This window comes from Colobus angolensis, unplaced genomic scaffold (assembly GCF_000951035.1).
Source record: "Colobus angolensis palliatus isolate OR3802 unplaced genomic scaffold, Cang.pa_1.0 Scaffold87, whole genome shotgun sequence".
Classification (NCBI taxonomy): Eukaryota; Metazoa; Chordata; class Mammalia; order Primates; family Cercopithecidae; genus Colobus; species Colobus angolensis.
In genome coordinates, this window is record NW_012122598.1 from 5,769,233 (window position 1) to 5,786,921 (window position 17,689).

Here is a 17,689-nt window from a genome sequence, read left to right on the forward strand (position 1 = left end):
AATTATAATTGTAGATTTGTCTATTTCCCCTTTTAGCTCTATAAATTTTTGCCTAATATATTTTGAGGCTTGGTTTTGATGTGTATACTTTTGGGATCATTGAGTCTTGTTGGTGAATTGATCTTATTATCATATATAAAGGTTTTCTTTGTCTCTGAAGTCTACTTCATCATTTTTGTATTTACTCCTATCTTTAAAATTAATGCTTGCATGGTATATTTCTTTCCGTCATTTTCGTTTAGCATATCTATGCAATTGAATTTGAAATGAGCTGCTTGTAACCAGCACATGATTAGGTTGTGTATGGTTTGTTTGTTTTTGTTTTTTCAGATTTATTTGGACAATATTTGCTTTTTGAGTAGTGTGTGTTTAGACTATTTACATTAAAGGTGATTATTGATTTGTTAATGCTTAAGTCTTCCATTTTATCATTTGTTTTCTGTTTGTTTCCACTGTTTCTTGTTCCTCTTAGTCTCTCGTCTTGCTCTACTGGAGGTTACTTGACCAATTTCCAAAATTTTATCTTAATTTATTTACAACATTTTTGGGCATATTAATTTGTATAGCCCTCTCAGTGGTTGTTCTGGGCATTGCAATATACTTACGTGATTTATTACAACTGTCTGGTAGCAAAGTCTTACCACCTTGAGTAAAATGTGGAAACTTTACTTCCATTTAGGTCTCTGTATTGTACTTGCTTTAAAATATTGTCTGGAATATCAGATGGATCTTTTTTTATAATCATCATATAAGTTATGGGTTGAATTGTTTCCCCTCTCCAAATGTTGAAATACTAACTTCCAGTACCTCAGAATGTGACCTTATTTGGAAATAGGGTCATTGTAGATGAGGTTATATTGGAGTATGCTGGACCCTTAATTTAATATAATTAGTGTCCTTAGAAGAACAGAAGGGAGACACAGAGACAGAGACACACACAGGGAGAATGCCATGTGATATGAAGACAGGGATTTAAGTGCTGTAGTTACAAGCCAAGGAACACCAGAGTCCAGAAAATCATTGGTAGCCAGGAAGAGACATGGAAGGATTCTCCCCTATCCATTTCAAAGGGAATATGACCCTACCAACACCTTGATTTTGAACTTCCAGCATCCAAAACTGTGATATAATAAATTTCTGTTGTTTCAAGACACATAGTCTGTGGTACTTTTGCTATGTCAGTCCTAGGAAGCTAATACATGTTTTGGCTGCTGGGAAGTGAAGTACCCCAATCTCTATTTCTCTCCTCTGAGACTGTAATGATATGCATATTGTATATTTTATTACTGTCCTTCAGTTCTCTGAAAGTCTGTTTATGAGTTGAGAGTGATTAGGGAAGGGGAAGAGGAAGTTTGAGAAGAGAAGACAAAGTGAGATAATTATTTTGGAGTATGGGAGAAAAAAATTAGGGGAATATAGTGGATTGCTAGGAATGGAGTAGGGCAATATTAAGTATGAATTTGGTATTGTGGTCATGAAATTTATGAGACCGTATGCTATATCATGCCTCTTGTACATTATGTCATGTATTATGTATAGGGTGTTTGGTGTGTGTATGTGTGTAACACTTCAGACCCATGTATAACTAAATACTTCAGGACTTAGAATAATCTACGTTGTTTTTCTTTTAAATAACTCATTTCAATCCAAGTCAACCATAATTTATTAAGATCTGTACTGTTTCTTACATGGCTATTTTATTTCATTTTCCAGGTGAAAGGTAGTAAGAAAATAATTTTTGTAATACCACACTATAATAAATGTTACCAGAGCCTCTTAAAATATGTGTTTCTTGATTCCCCAGACCTAGCTTTTGATTCAGCCTCACAGACCATCTCGGTTAAAGTCAGATCATGTGGTCAAAATGAGTCTTTGCAAAGCTCTTAATTGCTCATTGGTGACACACATGGCTATCATCATAGAAGGTGGGCAGGATGGCTAGATAGTTAGGTGCTATGCTATGTAATTTGACCGCCTTAGCTCAAATTCTCTGTCATTTATTATCTTTGTGACCCTAGACAGGTTGCTTAATCTCTCTATACCTCAGTTTCAACATCTGTAAAATAGAGATAAAAACAGACCCGAACTCATAAGGCATGAGAATTAACTTATATATGTAAAGAACTTAGTATGAAGCTTGTAAAACAGTTTGCTGGTCATATTTATCTCTCAAGGGCCACTTTTTGTGTTTTATTTTATTATATATATATATATATTTTGAGACAGAGTCTCACTCTGTTGTCCAGGCTGGAGTGCAGTGGCGCGATCTCGGCTCACTGCAACCTCTGCTTCCTAGGTTCAAGCAATTCTCCTGCCTCAACCTTCTGAGTAGCTGGGATTACAGGCATGTGCCACCACATCCAGTTAATTTTTGTATTTTCAGTAGAGACGGGGTTTCATCATGTTGGCCAGGCTGGTCTCGACCTCCTGACCTCGTGATTCACCCTCCTCGGCCTCCCAAAGTGCTGGGATTACAGGCGTGAGCCACTGCACCTGACTTTGTGTGTTTCTTGGAGAGCCTCTCACTAAGAATCTCTGACCAGCATCCCTGATGGCAGTGACTATTCTCAGGCTGCCCACTTTTTACTCCCTCCCTCAGCCTCAGTCCATACCACATAAATGCTGTTTTGGGCTTATTTCACCTCTCTTGGGCATTATTACTTTTAAAAGTGATTGCCGTCTAGCTCCCTAACTCCTGGACAACGTCTGTTTCCTGGAAAATCACGCCTTTCAGCTCTGCTGTGGAACAGGCAGTGTAACCATGGCCCTGCACCTCTAGTCCTCCCATGTGCGAATTTTAAATATGAGTCCTCATGTTTTCTGCACCGCAGGGGATAATTGTTTTTGAAATGCTCCACCCTTTGAGTCCCCTCTCACTTGGCTGAGGTGAGAAAAAATATCCCATCTGATCCCCCATGAGAGACAGAGAAGGCAAACACTCAGTACACCAACAATTCTCCAAAGAAATCCTCCCACTTTGGCTCTCCAACCTCAACTTCTTAAATACATGGGAGTTGAGTGATGGTCTAATTCTGTTTCATCGTTCTCTTAGCATGTCTTTTTGGGTGGCCTGGCATTTCACTTAAGGATATTTGGGGTGGTGGTAATATTCATGTTCTTCACCACATCTTTCCTCCTTCTTGGCACAGAATGGGATTACACATCTTTGCTTACAATGAAGTCAGATAAAGCCAAGAGACTTGTTTTGTCCAACGAAATGTGAGTGAAAAGATTTTGGCCAGAAACTTTATTTTATTATGTATTTATTTTAGAGCCAAGGTCTTTCTCTGTCACCCAGGCTGGAGTGCAGTGGCATGATCATAGCTCACTGTAACCTAGAACTCCTTAGCCAGAAGATTTACAAGTCGCTGTTGTAGTGGCCATAAAAGTGTTGAAATATATCCTCCGTAAGCCTGGGACTCTAAATGACCAGGATGAGCAGGATGTCCTTGCTGACATGCATTGGTAATGTTGTGTAAATAAAAAATATATTTTTGTGTGCCAACCACTCGCATTTTGGGGTTGTTTTTATAGCAGAATCTAGTCCACCCTCACAGGAATATATTTGACATTTATTTGTACTGGTCTTTAGGTTCTCTGTGAAGTTCAAGAAAACTTAAATGATAACATTTTATGTTATTGTTAAATTATTATTAGTAGTATTTGTTATGATTATAATATTTACATTGGAACTTGTGTGATTGTCATGTGTATGGGAAAGTGACTAATCAGAGAGACAAGGAGATAAAAAACCTAATTTCACACTCTAGTTCTAACACAAATTTTATATAGCTAAGCCTTCTAAATTTTCCTGAAATATAAAACAGAGCTATATACCTCCCCTACCTTTTTCACTGAGTTGTCTCAAGGATCAGTGAGATCACGGATAAGAAAGTGCATTGCATGGAATACTATGTGGCCATAAAAAAGGATGAGTTCATGTTCTTTGTAGGGACATGTATGCAGCTGCAAACCATCATTGTCAGCAAACTATCGCAAGTACAGAAAATCAAACACCGCATGTTCTCACTCATAGGTGGGAATTGAACAATGAGAACACTTGGACACAGGAAGGGGAACATCTCACACCGGGACCTGTCATGGGGTAGGGGGAGGGAGGAGGGATAGCATTAGGAGATATACCTAATGTAAATGACGAGTTAATGGATGCAGCACACCAACATGGCACATGTATATATATGTAACAAACCTGCACGTTGTGCACATGTACCCTAGAACTTAAAGTATAATAAAAAATTTAAAAAAAAGAAAGTGCATTGAAAACTCTAAAGCAGACCACAAACATAACATACAAAATTGTGGTTTGTATCCCAGGCTGTGCATCAGAACATTTAGTCAGACATTATTTCTGCATTTATTTGCAATTATTTATGCAGTGAAATATATCAATTCCTCACTGGACAGAATAATCTATGGTAGCTTTCTAGTGACCCAAAAGCCTTCCAGGCATGTCTGTTCTATGTTCAGCACTATACCACGCCATTGGAGAAATGCTAGAGAAGTCTAAGATGTGGCTTATAGCATCAATAGTGTATTCTTGAAAAATGCTTAGAGTGTGAATGTTAAGCGTTTTTACTACAAAATGATAATCAAATGAGGTAATGCATATGTAAATTAATAGATTTAGCCACTCCATAACACATATATACTTCAAAACATCATGTTGTACACAATAAATGCATACAATTTTATCTGTCGATTAAAAAATAAATTTTTTGAGCAAGAGGAATAGCAAGATTTTAAAAACTGCAAATGAAACAAAGTCTATAATTCAGGCACAGTGAGGACCTTGGTAAATTAACTCCCCGCAAAAACAATGATAAGCTGGGCATGGTGGCTCATGCCTGTAATCCCAGTGCTTTGTGAGGCTGAGGAAAAAGGATTTCTTGAGGCCAGGAAGTCGAGGTTATAGTGAGCTATGACTGTGCCACTGCACCCCAGCCTGGGTGACACAGCGAGATCCCACGTCAAAAAAAGCAGTGATAAGCTGGTAAAATTATTAAAACAAGCATTTCAGAACTCTGAACATTAAGCAGAGGGACACAATAAACTGAAAAGCATTTGTTCAAGAAAAACTACTGAATCTTAGTAAAAACAGTGGGATGTTTTTAACTTGAGGTTGCTCCCATCCCTCCTTCCCCTACCCCACCTGCCTAATTCTGTGCTGCAGTATTTATGAAGATGATTAGCTTGGCTCCTGTCTGGGGGTGGCAATCTCACTTGGAGCTCTGCTGAAGTCCAAAGGCCCAGGGATATTATTGAAAACAATAGTGACCAGTGTCAAAAAATGAAAGGCTAATGCCATAACTGTCTGAGGCTATGATACTGGTTGAGCAAACTAGAGACCAACCAAAAATGTTAAGTGGAGATCTGGGGAATGAGATAACTTTAGAAAGTTTTGAAAAGGCTGTCATATTCTTGAGGAATCCGGAAGTCTGTGTGCATGTGCAGGGCTAAGAACACACTAAGCAAAGACCAGAAAGGGCCCTAGTTATCTACTCACCCCCAGATGATGGGGAGGCTCCGCATAAGCAGAAAGTAAAAGCTAAGGAAGCTCAATTAACTGGATTAACTTTGAAAGCATGCCCCAACCCCAAAATCATCTCGGCAAAAAGTGGAAGCTTTATTCGCTCAAGGTCTTCAGGTACAACCTGTTTAACATTGACCAATATTTGTTGGCCACTAAGCAATATTGATCTAGGGATGACTCCTAGGAAGCTGTCTTAGTCCATTTGGGCAACTGTGACAAAAATGCCATAAAACAAAATGCATAACAAAAATGCCACGGACTGGGTAATTTATCAACAACAGAAGTTTATTGTTCACAGTTTCAGAGGCTGGGAAATCCAAGATCAAGTGACTAGCGGATTTGAAGTCTGGTAAGGGCTCACTCTCTGCTTCAAAAATGGCACCTTCTCACTGTGTCCTTTCACAGTGTCCTCACATGGCAGGAAGGCAAAAGGGCTCCTGTAAGCCTCTTTTATAAAGGCACCAATCTCACTCATGAGGATGGAGCCCTCATGACCTAATTAACTCAATGTCCTCATCTCTTAATACTATCATCTTGGGGGTTAGATTTCAGCATATAAATTTTGGAGGTACACAAATATGCAGACCATAGCAGAAGCCAAGCTTAAAAATAAAAGCAATTAAGAAAAACAACAGATTAGACAATTCAGTGGTTCCACATTGGAGGGAAGACAGGTACTGTATATTTAGTCCAGGCAAATCACTAAATATACAAACAAAAAATAACATTAACAACAAAATCTCCCAATAGCAACAGCAATCACTGGGAGGGGTGGGGAGAAGAACATAATCGATAGTTGCTACAATATTTTATCTAAAATATATTCAGTTGTCAACAAAAATTTATGAGACATGCAAAGAAATAAGAAAGTGTGGCCCATACGTAGAAATAAAAATCTACGAACAGAAACTGTCTCTAAAGGAGACCGTAAGGTGAACTTAGTTAAAAAAGACTTCAAGCATGTTTTTATAAATATGTTTAGAGAAGTAAAGGAAGCCAGGCTTTAAAAGTTAGGGGAATCGCACCACTGCACTCCAGTCTGGTGACAGAGTGAGACTCTGCAAAAAAAAAAAAAAAAAAAAAAAAAAAAAAAAGTTAAGGGAAAGTATTCCTACAATGACTCATAAAACAGAGACTATCAATAAAGAGATGGAAATTGGAAAAAAGAGCCAAATGGAAATTCTGGAATTGAAAAGTCAAATAACTGAATAAAGAAATTCACTAGAGTGGCACAGCAGCAGGTTTGAGCTGAAAGAGGAAATAATCAGTGAACTTGGAGACAGATTAATAGGGATATGCAACCTAAAGAACACAGAGAAAAAAGAACAAAGAAGAATGAACAGAGACTTAGAGAAATTTAGTACACTTTTGTGATGGTTATTATTAGGTGTCAACTTTATTGGACTGAAGGATGCCTAAACAGCTGGTAAAGTATTGTTTCTGGATGTGTCTGTGGGTGTGCTGCCAGAGGAGACTGATATTTGAGTCAGTGGACTGGGAGAGGAAGACCCACTCTCAGTGTGGGTGGGCACCATCCACTCAGCTAGCCAGCATGGCTAGAACAAAGCAGGCAGAAGGTGGGATAAGCTGAGTCTTCTGGCTCTCATCTTTCTTCCATGCTGGATGCTTCCTTCTGTTCCTCCTGTCCTTAGACATGAGACTTTAGGTTCTTCAGCCTTTGGACTATTGGTTTGCTGGGGCCTCTTGGGCCTTTGGCCACAGACTGAAGGCTGTATTGTTGGCTTCCCTACTTTTGAGGCTTTTGGACTTGGACTGAGCCACTAGTGGCTTCTTTTTTCCTCAGCTTGCAGACAACCTATCATGGGAATTTGCCTTGTGATCATGTGAGCTAATTCTCTCCATTAAACTTCCTTTCATATATACATATATCCTATCAGTTCTGTCCCTCTGGAGAACCCTAACACACCTGATAAGCACACTAACATATGCATAATGGGAGCAATGGAAAGAGAGGAGAGAAAAAAAGGAACAGAAAAAAATATTCAAAGGAATAATGGATGAAAACTCCCAAAATATGGCAAAAACATTAATTTACACTTTCAAGAAGCTCAACAAACTCCAAGTAGTGTAAACTAAAAGAAGTCTACACCTAGATTCACCACAAAAAAACTGTTGAAAAACAGACAATCTTGAAAGCAACAATACAAAATGACTCACAAAAATACCCTAATAAGAATAGCAGCTGACCTCCCATTAGACACCATGGAGCCAGAAGGCAATGGGATGATGTTCAAAGTGTTGAAAGAAAAAAACTGTCCACCAAGAATTATATCTTTCAAAAAGGAAAATGGAATAAAAACATTCCTAGTTAAACAAAGACTAAGAAAATTCATTGCCATCAGACCTGCCCTACAAGAAATTCCAAAAGAAGTTTTCAGGCTGAAAATATATAAAACCAGATAGTAATTTGAATATGTTATGAAGAAACAAAGAACGCAGGTAAAGTAATTCCATAAGTAAATATAATAGACAGAATAAATATATATTTAAATCGTCTCTTAGTTTTTAAAACATTGAATAAAATAAATTGTGTAAAACAATTTAAAACTGTATTGTTGGGCATATAACATATAAAGATGGCCAGGTGGGGTGACTCATGCCTGTAGTCCCAGAACTTTGGGAGGCCAAGGCAGGTGGACCACTTGAGGTCAGGAGTTCGAGACCAGACTGGCCAACATGGTGAAACCTCGTTTCTACTAAAAATACAAAAAATTAGCTTGGCTTGGTGACGGGCACCTGTAATCCCAGCTACTTGGGAGGCTGAGGTGGGGGAATTGTTTGAACCCTGGAGGTGGAGGTTGCAGTGAGCCAAGATTGTGCCATTACACTCCAGCCTGGGTAGCAAGAGGGAACTCTGTGTAAAAAAACAAACAACATAAAAAGATATAATTTGCATAAAAGCAGTAGTATTGAGAAGAGATGGAAGGGAGCTATTGTGGAGCAGTTTGTATATACTACCAGAGTGAAATTAGGATTAATTCAAAGTAGATTATTTTAAGATGCAAATTATAATCCCAACAACAACCCTAAGAAAACAACTCAAAATATATTCAAAACAACTACAAAGGAATTAAAATGGTATATTAGAAAATATCTATTCAACAAAAATAGGTAGTGAAGAAAAAGGATAAGATTAATGAAGGCATGAGACATGTATGGAAAAAATACCCAGAGAGCAGACATAAATCCAACTACATAAAGTTACATTAAACAAGTAAATTAAGGAACCCAATGTAAACATAGATTGTCAGATTGGATAAGTGAAACACAGGATGCAACTATTTCCTGCCTGCAAGAGATACACTTTAGATTTAAAGCCACAAACAGGTTGAAAGTAAGTGGATGGAAAAAGATACACCATGCAAACAGTAACCATAAGAGAGCTGAAATTGCTATTTTAATACCACACAGAATAGGCTTTAAAACAAAAATTGTTATGAGACAGAGACATATTTTGTCTTGATAAAATTGACAATTTGTTTTGAGACAGAATCTCACTCTTTGCTCAGGCTGTAGTGCAGTGGTGTAATCTCAGCTCACTGCAACCTCCACCTCCTGGGTTCAAGCGATCCTCCTGACTCAGCCTCCTGAATAGTTTGGGACTACAGGCATGTGCCACCACACCCAGCTAATTTTTGTAATTTTAGTAGAGACAGGGCTTTGCCATGTTGTCCAGGCTGATCTCAAACTCCTGACCTCAGGTGATCCGCCCGCCTCCGCCTCCCAAAGTGCTGGGATTACAGACGTAAGCTACCACACCAGGCAAAAATTGACAATTTATAGAAAGATGTAAATATTAGAAACATGTTTTTATCTAACAACAAAGCCCTAAAAATACTTAAAACAAAGGTGACAGAATTGAGTAAAACAGACAATTTTACAATAATAGTTAGAAACTAAAAAATTAATAGAACTGCTAGATGGTTAATCTGTAAGTATTAAAACAACTTGAAGAACACTATTAATCAATTTGACTAACTGATATCTACAGAAGACTGCATCCAACCACAGTAAAATTCACATCCTTTCAAAAGTGCACATGAACTATTCCTCAGGGTAGACTATATGCTATGCCTATATAAGTCTCAACAACTTAAAAGGATTGAAATCATGCTGATTATATTCTCTGACCACAAGGAAATTAAATTATAAATCAATAGAAAGGCATTTGCAAAATCCAGAAATACTTGGAAATTAAACTATATATAGCCAAATAGTCCATGGATCAAAGAAGAAATCACAAAGAAGATTAGAAAGTATTTTGAACTGAATGAAAATGAAAACACAACATATAAAATTTATGGGATGTAGCTAACTTAGTGCTTAGGATAAAATACACAGCTTTAAATATCTGTATTACAAAAGAAGCTCTTAAATCAGTAATCTAGTATTTCACCTTCAGAATCGAGAAAAAGAAGAGCAAAATAAACCCATGACAAAGGTATGGAGCAGACATAAATAAAATTAGAGCAGGCATAAATAAAATACAAAACAGAAAAACAACTGGGAAAATCAATGAAACAAAAAAAATTGTTCTTTGAAAAGATCAACAAAACTTGAGAAATCTTTGGCTAAACTGACCAAAACAAAAGAGAGAAGATACACATCACCAAAATCAGGAATACAAGAGGGGACATCAGCAATGAACATACAGCCATTAAGAGGGTTATAAAGAAATATTGTAAACAAATAATCCAATAAATTAGAAGACTTAGATGAAATGGACAAATTCCCAGAAAGACACAAATTACCAACACAGACTTTAGAAGAAACAGAAAATCTGAATAGATCTATAACAACTAAAGAAATTGAATATATAATTAAAAATTTCTCATAAAGAAAACCCAGATGTGGGTGGTTTCCCTGGTAATTCAATCAAACATTTAAAGAAGAAACAGTGCCAATATTCCAAAATTGTTCATTATTAAACGTCCCCTGCTATTATTGTATTGCAATCTATCTGCCCCTTTAGATCTATTAAAGTTTGCTTTATATATTTGGGTGCTCCAGTGTTGAATGCATGTAAATTTACAATTGTTATGTCTTCTTGCTGAATTGACCCCTTTATCATTATAAATTGACCTACTTTGTCTCTTTTTATAGTCTATGACTTGAAGTCTATTTTATCTGATACAAGTATAGATAATCCTGCTCTTTTTGGTTTCGATTTGCATGGAATATCTTTTTCCATCTCTTTACTTTCCATCCACGTATGTCTTTATAGGTGAAGTGAGTTTCTTATATGCAGTATATAGTTGAGTCTTGTTTTTTGTCCAACTGCTTCAGAACACTGTTCTGGGCAAATACTTTTTAAGTAAGACCACAAAAGCATAGGCAAAAATGCAAAAATAAACAAATGAGATTATGTCAAGATAAAATAATAGGTTGGTGCCAAAGTAATTGTGGTTTTTGCCATTAATGGCAAACAACTCAATAACAAAATAACAAATAATCAAATTTAAATATGACTAAAAGATATGAGTAGACAGTTCTCAAAATACACAAATGGCCATTGGGTATATTAAAAATACTCAACATCACTAATCATCAGGGAAATGCAAGTCAAAACTACAATAATGTGGATTCAGCGCGATGCCCAAATCCAAGCGCGACAAGAAAGTCTCCTTAACCAAAACTGCCAATAAAGGCTTGCAATTGAAACAAAACCTGATAGAAGAGCTTCGGAAATGTGTGGACACCTACAAGTACCTTGGAATCGTCTCTGTGGCCAACATGAGGAACAGCAAGCTGAAGGACATCCAGAACGCCTGGAAGCACAGCCGGATGTTCTTCGGCAAAAACAAGGCGATGATGGTGGCCTTGGGTCGGGGCCCATCTGATGAGTACAAAGACAACCTGCACCAGGTCAGCAAAATGTTGAGGGGTGAGATGGGTTTCCTGTTCACCAACCGCACAGAGGAGGAGGTGAATGAGTGGTTCACGAAATACACAGAAATGGACTACACCCGAGCTGGTAACAAAGCAGCTTTCACTGTGAGCCTGGACCCAGGGGCTCTGGAGCAGTTCCCCCACTCCATGGAGTCACAGCTCAGGCAGCTGGGCCTGCCCACCACCCTCAAGAGAGGTGTGGTGACTCTGCTATCTGACTACGAGGTATGCAAGGAGGGCGACGTGCTGACCCCAGAGCAGGCTCGCGTCCTGAAGCTTTTTGAGTATGAGATGGCTAAATTCAAGGTGACCATCAAATACATGTGGGATTCACAGTTGGGAAGATTCCAGCAGATGGGAGAGGACTTGCCAGAGAGCACATCCGAGTCTGCAGAAGAGTCAGACTCAGAAGACGATGACTGAAAGGGACTCAGGACTGAAGGTCTCCTGAAACCTTCTGGGTCTCACTGGACCATGCAGGACTGCTGCCGCCCCTCTGGAGAGAGCAGCTTTTTATTTGTCCGTAGACAGGGAAAGTGATGGGCACTGACCTCCTCTAAAGAATAAAACTCTGGGCCAGGTGCGGTGGCTCACACCAGTAAAAACAAAAAAAAAAGAAAGAAAGAAAGAAAGAAAGAAAGAAAGAAAAAAACCCTACAATAATGTAATATCTCACCCCAATTAAAATGGCTTTTATTAAAAAAATGAAAAATAACAGATACTGGTGAGGATGTGGAGAAAAGGAACCCTCATAACCCGTTGGTGGGAATGTAAATTAGTACAGCCACTATGGAATGCATATCCAAAAAAAAAATGGAAATCAGTAAATTGAAGAGATATCTGTACTCCCATGTTCATTGCAGCACTGCTTACGAAAGCCAAGATATGGAATCAACCTAAGTGTCCATCAACAGAAGAATGAAAAAAGAAAATGTGGTATATATACACAATGGGATATTATTCAGCCATAAAAAAGTGAAATCCTGTGATTTGCAGCAACATTGATGGAACTGTAGTTCATTATGTTAAGCAAAATAAGCCAAGCACAGAAAGACAAATATCACATGTTCTCACTTATCAATGGAAGCTAAAATTAGATCTCATGGAGGTAGAGAGTTGATTGGCAATTACCAGAGGCTGGGAATAGTAGAGGGGAGGGGAAATGAAGCGAGGTATGTTAATGTGTACAAAAATACAGTTTGATAGAAGGAATAAGATCTAGTGTTCTATAGTACAATAGGGTGTCTATAGTTAACAATAATATATTGTATATTTCAAAAAAGCTAGACAAGAAGAATTGGAATGTTGTCAACATAAAGAAAAGATAAAAGTTCAAGGTGATAGATATTCCAATTACTCTGATTTGATCATGATCATTACAAATTGTATGCATGTATCAAAATATCATGTATACCCCCAAAATATGTGTAAGTTATGTATCGATAAAAAAAAGGAAAGAAGACAGTCACTGTGCAGGGAAATGTTTTGCATATCATATTTCTGAAAAAGAAGTTGCATTTAGAATATAAAAGAACTCTAAAAATTAAATAATGAGACAAATAATCCAATTAAAAATGGGCAAAAAATATTGGAATAGACATGTTTCCAAGGAAGATAAAGGGATGGCTAAGAAGTACATGAAATGATACTAAATGCCGTATGAGATACCACTCTACAATTACTGGAATGACTGTAATCAGTACAACAGACAAATGTTGATTACAATGTGGAGAAACTGGAACCCTTAGTCATTGTTTGTGGGAATGTAAAATATCACAACCACTTTGGAAAACAACGTGGCCATTTCTTCAAATATTCATCATAGAGGTCCCAATGACCAAGCAGTTCCATTCCTGGTAATCTACCCAAAAGAACTGAAAACATATGTCCACACAAAAGCTTGTACACAAATGTTCACAGCAGCACTATTTACAATACTTAGAAAGTGGAAATGACCCAATTGTCTCAATTGATGACTGGATAGACAAAATGTGCTATAGCCAAACAATGGAATACTATTTAGCCATAAAAAGGAATGGAATACTGATACATGCCATCACATGGATGAAACTCAAAAACATTATGCTAATTGAAGCCAGACACAAAAGACTACATATTATATGATTCCATTTAAATGAAATGTGATGTAAAGGCAAATCTATAGAGACAGAAAGATTAGTGGTTGCTCTTACATGGAGCTGGAAACAGGGATTCAATGTAAATGGGAATAAGGTATCTTTCTTTTAAAAACAAGTTTTATGTTATGTTCAGGGGTCCCTGTGCAGGTTTGTTGCATAGGTAAACTTGTGTCATGGGAGTTTGTTGTACAGATTATTTCATCACCTGGGTATTAGTTTTTTTCGTGATTCTCTCCCTCCTCCCACCCCCACCCTTCGATAGGCCCCAGTGTGTATTGTTCCCCTCTATATGTCCATGTGTCCTCATCATTTAGTGCCCCCTTGTAAGTAAGAACATGCAGTATTTAGTTTTCTGTTCCTGCATTAGTTTGCTAAGGATAATGGCCTCCAGCTCCATCCATGTCCCTGCAAAGGACATGATCTTGTTCTTTTTTATGTCTGCATAGTATCTCATGGTGTATATGTAGCACATTTTCTCTATCTGGTCTACCATTGATAGATATTTAGGTTGATTCTATGTCTTCACTACTGGAAACAGTGTGGCAATGAATATATGTCTGCATGTGTCTTTATAATGGAATGATTTATATTCCTTTGGGTATATACCTGGTAATAGGATTGTTGGGTCGATAGTATTTCTGTCTTTAGGTCTCCAAGGAATTGCCACATTGTCTTCCATAATGGTTGAATTAATTTACACTCCCACCAACATTATATAAGTGTTTTTCTCCACAACCTCGCCAGGATGTTATTTTTTGGCTTTTTAATAATAGCCATTCTGACTGGTGTAAAATGGTATCTCATTGTGGTTTTAATTTGTGATGTTGAGCTTTTTTTCATATGCATGTAGGCCACATACATATCTTCTTTTGAAAAGTGTCTGTTCACGTCCTTTGCTCACTTTTAAATGCTTTTTTTTTTGTAATTTTAAGTTCCTTATAGATGTCAGATAGTAGACCTTTGTCGGATGCATAGTTTGCAAATATTTTCTCGCATTCTGTAGGTTGTCTGTTTACGCTATTGATAGTTTCTTTTGCTGTGCAGAAGCTCTTTAGTTTAATTAGATCCCATTTATCAATTTTTGCTTTTATTGCAATTTCTTTTGGAGTCTTCCTCATGAAATCTTTGCCAGGGTATATGTTCTGAATGGTATTGCTTATGTTGTCTTCTAGGGTTTTTATAGTTTTGGATTTTACGTTTAAGTCTTTAATCCATCTTGAATTAATTCTTGTACATGGTGTAAGGAAGGGGTCCAGTTTCAATCTTCTGCATATAGCTAGCCAGTTTTTTCAGCAGCATTTATTGAATAGGGATTCCTTTCCCCATTGCTCTTTTTTTTTGTCAGGTTTTTTGAAGATCAGACAGTTGTAGGTGTGTGGTCTTATTTCTAGATTCTTTATTCTGTTCTATTGGTCTATGTGTCTGTTTTTGTACCAGTACTATACTGTTTTGGTTTCTGTAGTCCTGTAGTGTAGTTTGAAATCAGGTAGCACGATGCTTCCAGCTTTGCTCTTTTTGCTTAGGATTGCCTTGGCTATCTGGGCTCTGTTTTAGTTCCATATGAATTTTAAAATAGTTTTTTTTTTCTGGTTCTGTGAAGAATCTCAATGGTAGTTTAATAAGAATAGCACTGAATTTATAAACTGTTTTGGGCACAATTGCCGTTTTATTTTTTTCAGTTTCTAAAAGCCGAGAAAGTATGGCCTTTTAAAAGATATTGATTCTTCCTCTCCACAAGCATGGAATGCTTTCCATTTGTTTGTGTCATCTCTGATTTCTTTGAGCAGTGGTTTGTAGCTCTCCTTGTGGAGCTCTTTCACCTCCCTAGTTAGCTGTGTTCCTATGTATTTTATTCTTTTTGTGGCAATTGTGAATGGGATTTTGTTCCTGATTTGGCTCTCGGCTTGACTGTTGTTGTATAGGAATGTATAGGAATGCTAGCAATTTTTTCACATTGATTTTGTGTCCTGAAACTTTGCTGAAGTCATGAGCTGAAGAAGCTTTTGGGTTGAGACTATGGGGTTTTCTAGATGTAGGATCATGTCGTCTGCAAACAGGGATAGTTTGACTTTCTCTTTTTCTATTTGGATGCCCTTATTTCTTTCTCTTGCCTGATTGCCCTGGCCAAGACTTCCAATACCATGTTGAATAGGAGTGATAAGAGAGGGCGTTCTTGTCTTGTGCCTGTTTTCAAGGGGAATGCTTCCAGCTTTTGCCCATTAAGTATAATCTTGACTGTGGGTTTGTCGTATATGGCTTTGGAATAAGGTATCTTATGGGGGTAATAGAAATGTTGTAAAACTGGATTATGGCAATTGTTAAATAATTTAGTAAATTTATCGAAAATTATTGAATTTTACACTTAGGTGGCTGAATTTTATGGTATGTAAATTATATCTCAATACACGTTCTAAGAATCTATCATTCAGACCTCCATTTTTCAACCATCTAGTCAACAGGACAGAGTATACCATGACTTTGAGGTTATGAACAATTTATTCTCCCAATTTTTTATTTTATCCATTATAGAATCATGGGGGAATAACTCACTTCTCAAATAATTCTTTCCAAATAATCAATGCAAAAGAATTTATTTTAAGAAAGGCAAACTCAGGAGGTTGAGGCTGCAGTGAGCCATGATCATGCCACTGTGCTCCAGCTTGGGCACCAGAGTGAGACCCTGTCTCTAAAAACAACCACCAAAAAGGCTGGGAGTGGTGGCTCATGCCTGTGATCCCAACGCTTTGGGCAGATCACCTGAGGTCAGGAGTTTGAGACCAGCCTGACCAACATGGTGAAACCCTGTCTGTACTAAAAATACAAAAATTAGCCAGGTGTGGTGGTGGGCACCTGTAATCCCAGCTACTTGGGAGGTTGAGGCAGGACAATCACTTGAACCTGGGAGGCGGAGGTTGCAGTGAGCTGAAATCGTGCCACCGCACTCCAGCCTGGGGGACAGAGTGAGACTCTGTCTCAAATAAAAAGAAAAAAAAAAGTAAAAGAGGGCAAAAATTTAAAAGTTATTTTTATACCATCAATAGGAAAGGCGAAATAGTCACGTCTTCTCCTGATCAACAGGACATATCGGGGAAGAGTTGGTAAGTCAATGCAAAGTTACTGATTTGCAGAAGAGCGGATGCTGCCTGATTTAGTTGATCTATTGTAAATCAACTTTCTCACTTTGGTAGTTTCAATACTTTAAAAATATTTATAAGCCGTTTTAATTTAAACATGTGATAAAAGCTTTTGAGATTTGCAAAACTGTACCTGCTTAACATGAGCTTCTGTGGTGAGAATATAAATTTTCTTTGTTTAATTTTAAGCTTAAAACAGTCAAAAGGAAAGTGTATTTGTTTTTTAAGAACCTGAGGCAAATTTAATTCCCAATGCTCACTTTCCTGTGGGGATCCAGTGATTGAGTTGTTAATTGAGTAACTCTCTTGTAAAATGCAAAATGATGGGTTTATTTCCCTTCTAGAACTTACTAAGGAAATATACAGAAACAGATGCATATTTTTAAAATTTTAAGCTTCAGAATAGTTTGACATATTCAGTTAGACTGATATAAGTTACTGTGCATTAATGGTTATGTATTTTATGGTTTGAAACAATGCCTGAGCTGGGGAGAGTCTTAAAGTTCTAACTATCAGGGGGTTAAAACTAGGGCCATCGAGATTAAGTCAAAGTCAAAGACAAGTGAGGCTTGTATGCATTTTATTTAAGGAGTGTGTCCATCAATAGTTCACATAATCCAAAGTTAGTATAATTCTGACAAAAGACAGAAGGTATTTCTATTTAATGACTAAAGTGATACCAAAATGTGGCAATAGCATAACACAGCTTATCTTTCACATACTTGCCCACTTTGAAATTGACTATGTTCTTCCTGATAATTTTTTTACTTGAACTATTTCAAAAGTTGCATGCATAGTCAAACTCTCAATATTTTGTATTGTACTATCTTAAATTTGCATAGTTAAAATTCCATAAATTGTGACCAAATTGGAACATGTAAAGCAGTACTCTCTGGTATCATCTCTCTACTCCTTTCCAGCCACACTGGCTCTCTTCTAGATTCTTTTTTTTTTTT

General features: G+C 37.4%; 1 pseudogene across 1 annotated transcript; it reads left to right on the top strand.

Annotated features, from left to right (window-relative positions):
• Positions 1–11,164: 11,164 nt before the first annotated feature.
• Positions 11,165–12,044, top strand: LOC105503661 (annotated as a pseudogene). The gene has a single exon (XR_001000520.1). The product of XR_001000520.1 is annotated as an mRNA turnover protein 4 homolog pseudogene (transcript).
• Positions 12,045–17,689: the final 5,645 nt, after the last annotated feature.